The sequence below is a fragment of the Centruroides vittatus genome, unplaced genomic scaffold, assembly GCF_030686945.1.
Source record: "Centruroides vittatus isolate TY-2023 unplaced genomic scaffold, ASM3068694v2 scaffold_944, whole genome shotgun sequence".
NCBI lineage: Eukaryota > Metazoa > Arthropoda > Arachnida > Scorpiones > Buthidae > Centruroides > Centruroides vittatus.
This window is the reverse complement of record NW_027122722.1, coordinates 493,539-509,290: the sequence shown is the minus strand read 5'-3', so window position 1 is coordinate 509,290 and position 15,752 is coordinate 493,539. Positions and strand designations below refer to the sequence as shown.

At 32.3% G+C, this 15,752-nt stretch overlaps 1 long non-coding RNA gene across 1 annotated transcript; it reads left to right on the top strand.

Moving 5' to 3' along the window:
* The first annotated feature begins 8 nt into the window (after positions 1–8).
* LOC136990527 (uncharacterized) lies at positions 9–14,234 on the top strand. The gene is made up of 4 exons (XR_010883070.1): positions 9–221; positions 10,915–10,966; positions 13,971–14,005; positions 14,099–14,234. It is a non-coding gene; the product is annotated as an uncharacterized lncRNA (long non-coding RNA).
* The last annotated feature ends 1,518 nt before the right edge of the window (positions 14,235–15,752 follow it).

Sequence of the window (15,752 nt, the reverse complement as noted above, 5' to 3'; positions counted from 1 at the left end):
TAGAGTATTACGCTTTTACAGGTGGCGCTACGGTCGGGTGATGGCTGACGATGGTCGAAAACAAATTTTGACTTGTTTTGGTTTTCGCGATTTTTTCCTTTCGCTCTTAATGTTTTTGAATTACTAAATTTGCATTAGACGACGTTTGATTCGCTTTGTAATTTAATTAACGTTGATGTGATTTAAATAAAGACGGGAAAGAAATTACTGTCTGTTGACAGGTAGGTATTTAATATTATAATTTAATTGTGCAATAAATAAGTTAATGATCGTAAATTATTTATTGTATATACTAAAATTAAGTTACACTCGTGCATAAATATAAAATCGAGTATATATTTATATAAATTTTATTTTATGAAATTTTTCCGTAATGTATTGTTTGAAGGGTAAGATGTGAACTCTGAATGAGGGGTTTCCCACCCACAGAATTGTAGACCCACGTACGAGCGAAATAGTCAAAGGAACCATACTTACTTGTGCGACCTTTCGCGAGATATTCGCCTGCAAAGGTCGGTTTTTACCATGTGTCGGTATACTGCTTGGTCTCTGTGCTCTACGTGTGGTCGTGCGCTTTGGTGCCGACTTGGGCTTTGGTGCACGCTCTAAAACTACATGATGTTGAATGCTCTGCGACGGTGGAGTGGACTACTCGAAGCCTGCATAATTGCCTGGGCCGGATAGTTAAATGTGACGGTCTGGCAGAGCGATGTGACTTGGAAGTGGGATGATTTTGGGGGCTGTGTCTTGCCTAGGGTCGCATGTAGAGGTGTGGTTCCTTTGACTTTTTGCTCTTGTGGTTTATGGTTCTGATAAGATCCCAACTGTCTCGTACAGATTTGTACCAGATTGGAGCTCTGAATGAGGGATTTGCCCTCAAATTTTAAACATCTCTGGAATTTTTTGCTCCTATGAGCATGATCTACATCAGTGGTGTCTGACCAAAATTGTTTACTGGGCCAAAACCAAAAATAAAAATACACTGTGGGCCACACATATTTATTTATAAGAAAGCATCTACAATTATACAGTATTCTGTACATATTTTAATGCAAAACTTGGTTTTTCAATTTTTTCACGTAATTTTTTCATATCAATGGGTATTTTCAACATTGTACAACGTAGTTGGTTTTTTAAATTTTCATTGGTCAGTCTATTATGACTTTTACATTTAACAATTTTCAGTTTTGAGAAAAGAGATTCCTGAAAGATAGATGGATCCCATTGCAGCTATAATGCTCATTGCCAGTTTTATTAAGTTAGGGAATTTATCCTTATGGATATATTTTTTTATAAAACTGAATTTTGTCATTGGCCTCAAACATACATTTCAATTCAGAAAATGATTGGAGGTCTATTAACTCCATCTGCAAAATTGTTGGAGCAAATTCCACAACATTGTCAAATAAAAATAAGAAAATATTAAATATATTCTCATAATTTTTTAAATATGAAAATCTCTCCTGAAATTCTTGTAGTAAATTAGTAATTTCTTATTTATATTAAAAAAATGTTTTTGTCACTATTAAATTTATATAATAATGGAAAGTGGACTGTATTTTTTGATTTTAACTGACTTTCATAAAGTTTGAGTTTTGCTATGAATGCTTTTATGTTTTTATAACAGTCTGTGATCAATTTGTTTTCACCTTGAAGCTGCTTATTAAGTTTGTTTAATTTCATTGTGATATCTGTAAAGAAATATAAATCCAAAAGCCACTGTTCATCATATAATTCAGGAACATTCTGGTTATTTTCATTCGTAAAAATTTGAATTTCTTCTCTCAAATTCCAAAATCTTTCTAAGCCTTTTCCACGACCTAACCATCGAATTTTTGTATAAAAAAACAAATCAGTGTACTCAGATTCCAGTTCTTGAAAATAATTTTGAAACTGATGATGCTTCAAAGAATTATTTTTTATTGCATTAATTGTTTTAACAACAACTAACATTACATGGTTTACATTAAGTACTTGTGCCCACAAATTTTCAAGATGCAAAAAACAATGACAAATGAAAAGCTCCAAAGATTTTGAACTTTTTTCCACAACTTCTCTATGCTCAAGAATTAATTTAACAGCTCCAATATTCTTGCCGATCATTGAAGCTACAACATCTGTGATGATCCCAATTACATTTTCTAATTTCAGTCAATGGTCATGCAAGCATTTTATGACAGCTTCTTTTATATTTTTTCCAGTAATTGTCTCTTTCAAACTTGCAACATCGAGAAATTCTTCAGTCACATTCATTTCACTATCCATGCCTCGAATAAAAATGACAAGTTGAGCCATATCCTTAATATCTGTTGTTTCATCCAAAGCCAGTGAGAAATACACAAACCTCTTAGAAACCATGCTCAACATAACAAATTTCATTTGAATCAGAATTTGATGTGGCAGACTGATTTGACTGAAAATCTTTACTTTTTCAGGAACAATTTCTTCAGCTGCAATGTTAATGCATTCTTTGATGTATTCACCATCCAAAAACAGTTTCATTTTTTTTCAATGTGTAATATTTGCATGCTGGCATTAATGATGGCATTTGATTGAACTGTTTGTTTGTTTGACTCCAGAACAAAATGAAATACACATTGTTCTACAGTCAGACCTGCCTTAAGTATTTATAATTTCACTTTTCATTTGTCACTAGTATATTTTTTTAAATTGTTTTTGTTCATAATGTCTTTTCAAATTGTGTGATTTTAATACTGAAGTAGAGTCACAACAAATTAAACATACAGCTTTGTCTTTCATCTGAACAAAAAAAATACAAATTTTCCCATACACTTTGAAACTGTCTGTTTTCATATTCAAATTTTCTTTTCAGACATAATGGAAATAAAGGCCTAATAGAAAAAAATTAATTAAATAAAATTTTACTTAATTACATAAAATAAAATTACTCCATGTTTATTTGGTTCAGTTTGTATTGGATTATTTGTTAACATTTCACATACACAATATGTTTAAGCTACTAATAAAAACAAGTCCCTAGTAATTATAAATGCAGCAATAATAACACTTTGTTACTCTGTAAAACCTATGTTAATTAACAGAGATAGCTAAACAGAATAACTGTATTAAAAATGGCTGCCAGGCCAAAAAAGAGAACCAGTAACTAATGGTCATTCGATTTTGGAATGACTTACAGCTTCAAAGAATTTAAAGATTCCAATAAATGATATGAGATTTTATTGTCAACACAGAAGACTGTTGTAACTTTAAGAATGTGTCTATTGTTTGACATTTATTTCACATATAGGGCAAATTTAAAGAAATATGATTTCATTATACAAAATTCAAAACACAAATTTAAAAACTTTTGTTGTTGTAAATATACTGAATAAATACATACTACATATGTATATGTGTAATACATTTGAAGCTTTGTTAAAAAATATTTAAAAATTGTTTTAATTTCTGAGTGAAGGTGATAAGGTGTTATACATCATATTCGTGTATTTAACTATACATGTAATATTTCATTGTAATAAAAATTTATACACGATAATTACGGTTTTAAAAGAGCAACACTGTAAAGGTCCGCTTTTAGCGTAGGAGGTCGAAAAGCCACGCGACCAGGATAATTGGTCCCACCTGGTGTTGGGGCTATAAATGGCCGGGAAGAACAAAGGGATAGCGTCTCCGTTTATGAGTACACGTCAATGTGTTTGCCACGTGTTAGTCGACTTGAAAAACGTAAACAAGGGACGGACGCAACTGTAAGCTACGTCGTTGGGAGTAGGGCAGATGTTTTTGGAAGCTCCCAGGGGAAAGGAAGAACCTGATTGGTCGCAAGTTGTCGCCGTGGAACTCCTTAAATTGTAAGGGTGGCGAGAGGAACGGGGAGAAGGGCGAGAGACCGGATACGTGGTAGTCTCTGACACTTAGGAAGCCAGTGAGGTGTAGAGAGAGTTTTCTCCTCTTAGGAATTCCTCTGAGAAGGGTTAGTGTAGAGACCGGACGGCCACGCTGTTGAGCCAACTCCGCAAACCGACCGGAGTTTCCCCAGAGTCTAATAGTCCCCAATAGACAAGCTGTTACGTGAGGCACCACACCTTTGTTGCATTGTGTGTGTAATGTTGTCAAACTTGTACATCCTGTAAATATTTGTTTTGTAAATAAACTGTAAATATTCACTGGACTGAGTGTGGAGGTGTAGCTTTCCTCGAACCATCGTACGGACATTCTCGAGTCGTAAGAACCAACTCGAGACGGATCATCGTAAAGATCGTAGCGGATTACATAAGGATCTTCACTAACACAAAAACATTGACTGGGCCATGGGTTGGACATAGCGGATCTACAGCTCTAATAAAGTTCTGACCACCTCATTCAGAGCTGCAATTGTTCTTATAGTAAAAAACTTAAAATTTTCTTGATTAAATCAATATTATGACCATACAAATAATTTTGGGTCTTTGCAGAATTATCCTTTTTAATTGTCCAATCAGAGACAGATGGTAACAACTTAAAACCGACAAATGACATTAAAAAATTCATACAATACAATTGACGCTGACCTTTTCTTTGAGGATCCGACACCAAGAACACAGTATCACAATTCTTCACAATATCACTTAGGTAAAAAACAGTTGTATTTATATCCATCTGCTGACCTCTGGTGGAACTCTGGAACAGCTTCTTAATTTGCATATCTACATTATTAACAAAGTTCCAAGGATTAAGGAGGTTTTAAGTTATTACCATCTGTCTCTGATTGGACAATTAAAAAGGATAATTCTGCAAAGACCCAAAATTATTTGTATGGTCATAATATTGATTTAATCAACAAAATTAATCCTTGGAACTTTGTTAATAATTAAAATTTTCTTGTTCATTTTTTTAATATTCTCATAATAAATTCTACATTAGTTCTTTTGACCTAATAACACCATTTTATATCATTTATACTGACTATTAATTAAGAAGGTGCAGAATTTTTAACTAAAATATATTTTTAATTATCAATATTGGTTACTACATCCCAGTTTTAAGGAGAAAAATTTAACTCTTGAAACAATTCTTATAATTTTACTTTTTGTGTTGAAAATAAACTTAATTGTATTATTTAATGCAAAAATATTAGTTACATCAAATTTAATTGTATATTGTGGAATATCAATTGAAATGAATGTAAGAAAGCATCTTTGCACATATTGGAAGAATTAGAAATCTGATCTTGTCTGACCAAAGCATGTTTGTAAAGTTGGATACAAGAAGTCTTGACATTGCTTTTCAGCAGAATGTGTTTAGAAATTCAGATGTAGCCATGATGTTGGTCAGAAATTGTAGTCATTTACATATAATTCCAATTTTGTTGCGTTTGAGACATGGCAATGCATTCTATAGTCTTCAGATTGCAGGTGCCAGATTAGCTCGCCAACAAAAATAAACAAATTGAGATGGAGGATATTGGTCAAGGTGCCAGAGAGTCAATTTTGTCTGGTTAGAAAAAATTAAAGATTATATAATTACAGTTTGTGTGGTGAACTTTTTGTGTTGTGAAACGTACATAGTATGGAAATTGTGACATTTACTTAGTCATGTTTCGGTTATCTGAGTTGATGCTACAAAGATGAAGAGCAACATTGAAAGTATATTTAAATTGGCCAAATCTACTCTCTCTAGTAGAAACAATAAGTGCAATGACTGTCTAAATTCATAAAATGATGATTTATAAAATTCTGTTGGAAAAATAGAAACAATTTTCGATAATAAGTTATGAGTTTCTACCACCTAAGCTAGAAAAATGCATTGGCAGAAAATCAGAAGAAAGTGCCAATCAGGTTATCCTCAGGAGTTGATGTCAGAAAAATTTCTTTTGACATCAGAAAAGGATTAAACTTGTAAATGAACTTGTAAATGTCATTTGACATTTACAAGTCCATGCTACCACATTTTTGATTTTCTGTCTATTTCCAAATATGTAGCCAGAAATTTCTGAGTGTTAGTCACTCATGTGGCTAATGAATTGTGTAGACTTAGTACATGTAGGTAGGCATTGTAAAAATGCATTAGCCCACAATCATTAGCAACACATTGTGCAAGGAGCTGCCATATCCAAGCCATAGAGCAAACTAGTGATACACATGGCAGTGCTCAATAAAAAAAGAAAAGGTGAACAAGTATTAAATTTTGTCTTTACCTTGTGGCCTATTCATGTAGCCTAGTATTTGAATTCGAAGTGCCTGTTTTTCTCTTTCATTCAGTGATCAACTGCTTGTGACATTTTTTTTTCCACTGTTTACTTTTAAATTCTAGTAGGGCAGCAAACTTTGACCTGAGGGGGCAGAAGACCATTAGTGTGAAAACACCATCCATCCTATGTGACTATATTCTTTACTTAAAAAATGATTGTAGGATATTTATTTTATCTATGTCACCCATGTAATTATAATCTTTTAACTATTGACTGACAAGGCACTTCATGCTTGTTCCATCCTTTTGATTTCATGGAAGAGAACATACATCATTTTCATAATAATTTGAGAATAAATGTACACTATAATTATTTTTCCATTTCACATACAATATATTTTGATCAGAGATAGATGATCACTATCATCTTCAGTTAGTGATTTATCCAAAGTTAAAGATGGTAAACCCTTCCTGTTGAGCCTTTCTTATAGTATCACACACACAAATATTTTCAGACTTCAGTTATTCAACAAGATTTACTAATATAAAATAATTATCCATCATTACAATATAGTTCTTGTTTTCAAAGATTTTTTATAACAGTTTCACCCAAAATCAAATTGTGGATTTATTCACCTCTTTGTTTTCTTTGTTATACATAAAATTCATAGCAATAATCAGTATTGGATCTACACCATAATTTATATCATTTTATGGGCCTCATCAGATTGTACTGTTATAGATCTGCCCTTGAACAAAATCATACTTTTATCTACTGATATTGGTCAGATATTCAGATTGTTAATGAGAAGTCTACTGTATAAAGTTTATCTTGATTAGAAACTGGTATACAGTCATTATCATTGATACATAAATTCAGTAAAAATTAAAAATATCTGACTCTTGTCATGGTTTTTCTCATTAAATAAATTTCTAGATAAGGATCACATGATCAGTAATCTGTAATTTGTGGGAAACATAGGTAATCAAAGCAAAACTGCAATCCAAGAAATGCTTGAATCTCACTCAACTTGATTGGTAAATTATTTGTCTAGTATTGATTAACATATAAATTAGGTTGAATATAATATTATTTAAAATTTCTTCACCTATATATATTTTAGAAAGCATTCAGAAAGTAAACTAATTGACTGAAAATGTTCTCTAATTGATCCTTTAAGAAGTGATGAAGTGAAAAAATTGGCATTATGGTCTCAATTTCTTTTTTCTACATTTTTTATATCTTGGTGGACCTGATTTTTATTTATTACCAACAATAATATTAACGATAAACATAAAACCGAAACTGAACCGAAACAAACATTGTCATTGTTGGGAGTAATAGCTTGAGTTGAAGACAGCTCAATATTTTTGACTGCACTGCCACTAAATTCATCTGATATTGCATCATTAGGTACTTTTTCCAATTGAAATAAAATCTCATCTATTGTTAAACTTTTCATAAAACAAACTATTGTTCTAAAAAAAAATTAAAATTTTTACATCATTATATTGTTTTATGTCTTGTCACTAACAAAACATGCTTTGAATCCTTACAGAACTATTCAGTCCTAAACAAATAAACAATATTTTGATTGAAATTAACTTAATAACTAATGTAGATAATTGTTTATACAAACATATATAAAAAATATAACATACTGGTGTAAGTTATGGTTATGTTACCAAATATTACAAACAATAAGAGCAAGTTATCTAACTTAAAGTAAGAAAATTATGTTACAGAATTCAAATGTAAATGATGTAATTTTGAAGCTAATCTAACTGATATTACACCAGTAGTGTCATGTGCTGGCATAGTATACATAGTTTTCTACTTATAAGGGAAGGCTCAGAAACACATTTTATAGATTTGAATTAGCCATTGCATGGTTATTCTGGGATGCTAAAAAATAGGCTGTCATCCACTATAAAGACATAGGCTCCACTTTTGCATTTATTTGAGAAAGAGTCATGGTTTCAGGTCATGACAACAAATCACTTTTTGAACCTGAGGAATTGGTAGATACTGAAAAACAAGTAATTTCCATGTATGCATGTTATGTTCAAAAATTAATAGTTTTTAAGAAAATTGGCATTTTTTTTTATTTTGACTGAAATACCTCAAATATTGTCTGTAAACAATAGGAATTGTTGAGAAGGTAGTATATTCAACCAAGGATTCTATACTTGTGGGTTCACACCTACCTGAGGAGCTTCAGTTGAAATCAAAAATTGCTAATTTCTTAAAAACCACCAGTTTTCAGATGTCATATAAGTACACAAAAATTACTAGTACTGCTTTTATAAAAATATATACAAAAACAACCAAAACCCTAAAAGCAGGATAATTTAAAAATAAAACAGTTGCCTCAATCCTTTCAATGATTCTTTATATGCATTTTGAACTGTTTTTAATTTACAGTTCCTATTCAGTAGTACAAGAAAAAAGGCACAATGTAAACTTACTTCTTTACAATCTGTGAGAGTCAAGATACAATTTATACATGTGTTATCTTGTAATTTTATATCATACTAACCTGTGAAAATTTGCTTTTTTTTCCAATATCTATCAATTTCCCAGGTCCAAAAGTAATCCATTGTCATGACTTAAAATGGTAATTTTCTTCAATAAAATGCAGAAGTGGAACCTGTAGCTTTACAAGGGATATTTTTTAGTGCTCTAGAGTAGCAAGGGTAGGCTCAGAAGTATATTTTACATATTTGGATCAGGCTCTGCATAACCATTCAGAAGCTGATCCAAATACAGTTGAACCTCACTTAATGAGCACCTCTCATAATGAGTAATTAGCATAACAAGCAAAACAAATTGTAAAAAAATTACTCACTTAACGAGTGATGTTTTGCATAACGAGTGACGAGAAGAGGGGATGTCTTGGTTGTGCACTTGCTACATCAGTCTTTGTTTAGCACTCATTCTACTAGCATCTTAATGTTGCTTGTGATCACACATTTTTCCACTTGTGTTCAGACATATTACATATAATCATCAACCATAGCCCATTATATAATAAACATGCCAAATGATTTGCCAAATTCTTGAGCTATGTAAAGGCTATAATTAAATATTTTGACTAGAGGTAGTAGGCAGTTATGCTGACATCTTGTATTAAATTTAATGACCAATTAAAAAAAAATTAAAATTTAATTTGGAATTGGTCTAAATGTTCTTGAAACCGTGTTTTTACTGTATATTGAGCATTGAACACAAGATTGTGTTATTTATCAAACACTTCAACTAATAAAGGTGGAAAAAGCCAGGTGTTTGATAAATAACATGGTTTTGTGTTCAATGTTCAATATACAGTGTGAGATCTGGAATTCCATCCAAGTCAAATTTTGTAATAATTCGTTTTAGGAATTTTCCCCTAATATAAACATCCTGTCTAGAAACGATCCTGGACGAGAAAATATGCGTCCCCAGCCAGATAACTGTCAACAATCCTTTGTTCTTAGATTGTACCCAGATCATCTTGCAACCTTAGTTTACACTTAACGTCCAAAATCGTCATATATTTTGAATCCCGGGAACACCTATGACATAAATCGTATCCGCTTACGATCACGTGACCTAATTTCCCAGGCTAAACTTATAAAAGCCACTCCTTCCACCCCCTCAGGGGAGTCTCATATCATCTGCCGGACAAACGCCGTCGCTCGTCGTCACCGACTTGGACCTCCTGTCCTAACGTCTCCGCGCTTAGTCGTGACATTATAAACTGTGCCATTTTTGGATACTACTCTCCACCTCGTGGATATCCAAGTGATAACTATATCAGGAACGAATAATGAGGTATGAACCGAATCTGTAAGCTCTCTCTCTCGACCCCTATGCAACATAGGGAATTTAGTCAGATTTTGTATTTGTGTCCTTCATTAATTCCAATAAATCTTGTTTTTGTTAATGGTGTCCTCTTTGACTCGAATATCGCTTTCGCCTTCTCGTCGACCCCATCCATCTCACCTCCTATCCACTCGTGTAACACGTAACGCTAAGAAACGAAACAGCCATCCTTGACACGCGAGTCACCGGAAAGGGAGGCACGACTTCCTCCTACCTCCCCCGTTCTCACATATTGGTGTCACTCGAGTGGGGTTTCGACCTTTTCGGAACCCTGGTAGGCACCAGAAATCACATATCGGTTATCCGATCTTACATACAGTAAAAACACGGTTTCAAAAACATTTAGACCAATTCCAAATTAAATTTTTTTTTTTTTTTTTGTTTTCTGCAAATCAAATTTGCATTCCAGGTTGATTCATTCCATGTTAGAAAAAAAAAAATGATGATTCACGCTGCTTAACCATGATGTATATTGTATAATTTTCTTTGAATAAATGTTATACATAAAACATTTGAGTATTTTTTTTGGCATGGAATGCATTATCGTATTTTACATTAATTTATATGGGAAAAATTATTTTGTTTAACAAGTGTTTCGCATTACGAGTAAGATCTTGGAACATGAGGTTCCACTGTGTGTAAAATATACTTCTGAGCCTACCCTTGTTAGTATGCTTGAGTCTTAACAGGATTAATGAAAGGAAATTATTTAAGTGAATTTTTAAATATCTAAGTACTAATCCTGGTAGCAAATGAAGGGAAGGAGTCTAAAATTTTATTTATTTAATGTTTTCATAGTTATTTGACTGTCTTCAGTCAAAGAAACTTAATTTATATATTTTTAACAAATTGGAATTGAGATTTTGCATAATCTAAACAGTAGTTTTTTTTAACTCTTACAGAATTTAACCAATTGAATATATCTGACAGAAGAGCAAAGCTTCTTTGAAAATGGTAAGTGAATAAAATTTCAGATTTAAAAACAACTATCTTTTTATTCATTATTGTATCAGTTTATTTAGAAATTGTAATTGTTTCTTCCTTATATATATTGAAATGGATTGATTTAGATGTAATTTTTAACAAATATTTGTCAAACGATATATCAGTTTCTAGAAATTAAATTTAAAAAGAAAGTTTGAATATCATCATTGACACATGAAAATCTTGTAAGCACCAAAAATCAATTTTACCGGAGCAACAAAGGACATTAATATTGCATAAATAGTATAAGATTTTTTCATATGAAGGTTCGTTATAAATTGGAATCATATAATTACCAAGATTTACTATTGAATAAACACAACAAAAGAATCCAATGAATTGCTTAACTTTCCCAGCAACATTTGATGGTGCCATCTGTTATATTATTAAAAAACTTTTTATATTTTTAACTATTATAAAACTGCAAGAAGCTTAATTTTGAGGGTAGGGATGAGTTTTAAAAAAATAAAAAAAGATTGTAAATGCCAATAATGAGTAAAATCATCATTAAGTCTGACCCTACTGGAGATAAAGGAGACTGTATCTATCTCCCCACCTCCTTGACTTTTAATCATCAAAATTTAATAGTATCAATCCCCCTTAATAAACAAATTTCCCTGCAAAATTTCAGAAATTTTCAACAAAAAGCATGGGAGTTATCAAGCTTGAAAGAGGGTGAACAAAATTGTGCACACACTAACATCCATACATACAGTAAAAATCTCAATTTTTTTTTTTTTTTTGCATTTCTAGACATTTCAAGGCCCAAATGTAAAAATTTGAGGGTAATTTTTTTCACTGATTACCATACTTTTTCTCTGTTATATTTAATAGCTAGGAAAGTAAAAAGATGATCTTTAATGAGATTTCCTTAGCAGTGTGGACTCTGATTATATACAAGCTTATTACAAATAACAGTACAGCCAATTCTTTTGGGTGAATGTTTGAGATTTTTGCAGAACATACATATTTTAAGAGCCTGCATAAGTGACATAAGACTTATTTGACCCATTGTTGTACTTACAAGATTTTTGTGTATAGATGATATCCTGCATTTACTATTAGCAATCTAAAAAAAGTGAAAAGTTTGTTGATTTCTTATATTTAAATTGATTATTTTGATAAATTTTCAAACTTTTAATATGTAAACGTACAAGTATAAGACAAAATAATAGGAACATTGCTTTCAAAATGTGTTGTACACATTTGAAAGGGCCACTTCAACTGTCTAATGCAGCCCCGCCATGTATTGCAACAGTCTGCCATCCAGTGGTGGTGAAAGGGAAGGTATCAGTCGAGCATTTGGCAGTGTGACAGTTGCATGAGAAAATTCTGTTCCCAGCAAAGCGCCATTATGTCCGACCTGTCTGCCGTGCAAAGAGGCATGATTGGAGCTTGCCTCGCTGGAGCGTCCGTGTCTAGAACAGCCAACCTTACGGGTGTTTCAAGGTCTACTGTGTCAAGGGTTATGACAGCTTACACAAAACTGGGAAAAGTGTCCTCTGTGAAGCAGAGCAGTGGGCAAAAGTTGAAGTTGACCAACCGGGATAGACTAGTGTTGAAGAGGATAGTCGCCCGAAAACGTAAGACTGCACTTCTGCAGATAACCTTCAAGATGAGCACCCATATCCACCAAAACTATTCAACAGGAGCTGCATGCTGCGAGCATTCATGGCCGAGTAGCCATCCCAAAGCCGTTAGTGTCACCGCAGAATGCTATGAAGTGACAACAGTGGTGCTGAGACCACCGAAACTGAACACAACAGCAATGGGAACAGGTCATCTGGTCTGACGAATCATCATTTACATCATTTCAGACTGGTTCGTCTGGCAGATACTGACAGAGGCATTTCATGTTGACTGTCTGGTTCCTACTGTGAAGCATGGAGGGGGTTCTGTGATGCTGTGGAGAGCAATATCGTGGCATGGCTTGGGGCCACTCATAGTCCTGAGGAAGAAGGTCAGAGGCGAGCAGTATCGCAGTATTCTCGCAGATCATTTACATCCTATGCTTCATACTCTGTTCCCTGGAGAACATCCTCTATTTCAAGATGACAATGCCACTGTACACATGGCTCGCTGTGTTCAAACATGGTTGGATGAGCATAATTATGAAGTGGAACATCTCACATGGTGTCGTCAGTCCCCTGATCTCAACATCATTGAGCCTGTGGGGTTTTTTAGAGAACAAAGTCTGTGCTCAATTTCCTCCTCCATGCACACTATCTGAACTTGAGACCGCTCTGCAGGAGGAACGGCTGTGAATTCCCTTAAACTTTCTGCACTACCTTTATTTCTCAAGCCCATGTCGGATACAAGCTGTAATTCAGGCCAATGGTGGCCCAACTCCCTACTAATAAATATTTTGCATTCTTTCACAGGTGTTCCTATTATTTTGTCCTATACCTGTATATTTCAAATAAAATTTTATTTGTGAAAAAAACATTTACAAAATCTTTAATCTCATCACATGTAGCAATGTGATAAACATCTAAAAAATCTGGTTGTATTTCAAAATCAATTACTGTATTACTATATAAACTGCATTATTATCACAACAAACTACTTCCAACAACCTTTACTCTGCAGTTAAATTATTTCTTTAATCTAACGTTTTGGTTAGCTTTACTAACCGTCTTCAGGATGCGACCAGAAAGTCTTAATTTCAAAAAAGATTTCGAAAGCATTTTTTGAAATAACGATTTTGGTTGATCCTGAAGAGGGTTAGTAAAGCTAACCGAAAACGTTAGATTAAAGAAATAATTTAACTGCAGAGTAAAGGTTGTTGGAAGTAGTTTGTTGTCAATTACTGTATGTTTGTTGTTTGCTGCAAGGTTTTTATTTGAATTTAAATGTCTCATCATCATAAACTTCAGAAAATAATTAGTATGATAGGATTGCAGGGCAATACTAAAAAATTTGAAGTCCTATAGATTAAATTCTTGAACTGCATTATATGTTTGTTATTTTATAGTTAAGAAGGAAATTGCATTGGCATAACTTTTAAATGTAAGTATTGTTTATTTGATTGTAGCTAAGAGACTTTTTTGCAGTAATTATGTGAGTTTATTTCAATTTATTTTGATAATTGGCCTTCTCCAGATATCAACAAATAAGCAAAATAAAAATGGTATAAGCAGACAAACAGCAAATAGAACATGAGTGAAAATATGGAACATAAATCACAAAACTATCTATGAAGCAATTTCTCCAAGACAAATATATTTTTTAAACTTTTTTTAATGAAAAATATCCATTGCCTTTAAGTTATCATTAATGTATGTTTTAATTCCAATATTTGTATCATATGTATTATAAACACCATCTTCTAATGAAAAACTCCTGCTTTCCTTCTAAACATTTTTTACTTTTAAATTTTGTAGTATGGTATGAAATAAAAATACCTTTATATCTTGGGAGAGGAGAACAATTTGCCATTATAAAAATATTGGGGATACATCCTCTCTATGCTTTATGCTAACAGTAGCTCAAAATAAAGGTTTGTTGTGAATTGGTGTAATTACTTATTTTAGGAATTTATTGTTGAAGTTTACTAAATTTTTTGTAATTAAAATGTTTCAAACATGAATCAAAATAAAAGTTATAAAAATTTTGATTAAAATGCTATATTGTATAATATTTACTCATGCAAATATAATTACAACTATGTTTATTCTCCCCTTTGATAACAAATTTTTTTTGACATTGATTGTATTGATTGATTGATTAAGATGCTATCAACTATAGGACATTTCAAACACATTAAAATGTGAAATAATGCACATCTCAGAATTGAGGAAACAACTGCAACAGATTTTCATATGTATAATGAGAAATTACTTATTGTGACATTGTCACAATGCCAGGCTGCAATTTTTAATAGTATTTTTAATTTATTTAACTTAAAATATATGCTCTCCACCTCAAATTAGTAGTGGCTTGCCCTGTACTGTATGTCATACTTTTCTATTAGCAATGGAGTTGTGCCAGTCATCTATCTAACACCTTTTGGAGAAAAAGTTTTGAATTGAAATAATGTGACTTGTGGATTGCATCGGAAGTTCATATATAGTTAATCTGTGCCTCCTGCCCTAAAGCTTTCCATATCTTTCATCTCTCTAACTCTGTTCTTGAGATTAAGGAAAGACGGATGGATAATTGGAAATTTACAGGTCTACAATTTTTTCAAACTGCAGCTCAATCACATTTGTATATATGTTGTAAAAAATTTCAGATAATTTAGCAAAATATATTTATATAGAAATATTATTAAACTGAAAATGTTAAAGATAATAAAAGTGGAAATAAGTTTAAGTATTGTATGATGAAAATATAAATTTGTGCTTCATAAAAATATATGTGCCATTTGACTTATTGTAATTTATATCAGGTTTACTGGCCATATTCAAACCAAAATAAACCTGATATAAGTTATAATGAAGTTCTTATCAAGATAACTTGGAGTTATCATCTTATGTAGTTCCTGTTTCCACATCCTGTATATGTTGCTATATACATATATAATTGAAAATCTTGAGATTGATTTTTGCACCAGAATACATGACATACTTATTCTGTATTGTAAATAAGTTCTCTCTCTACATTTGAGGTACTCAAACTTTGATATCACCACCCTCTTAAAGTGTCAGTTAAATACTTGTGAAAGGATCTTCCCTATAAATATTAGAGAATCCTTTAATATCTGTGAAATATTAAATGTGTGAGTTTTGCCTTGCAAATAGTATTGTTAACACAA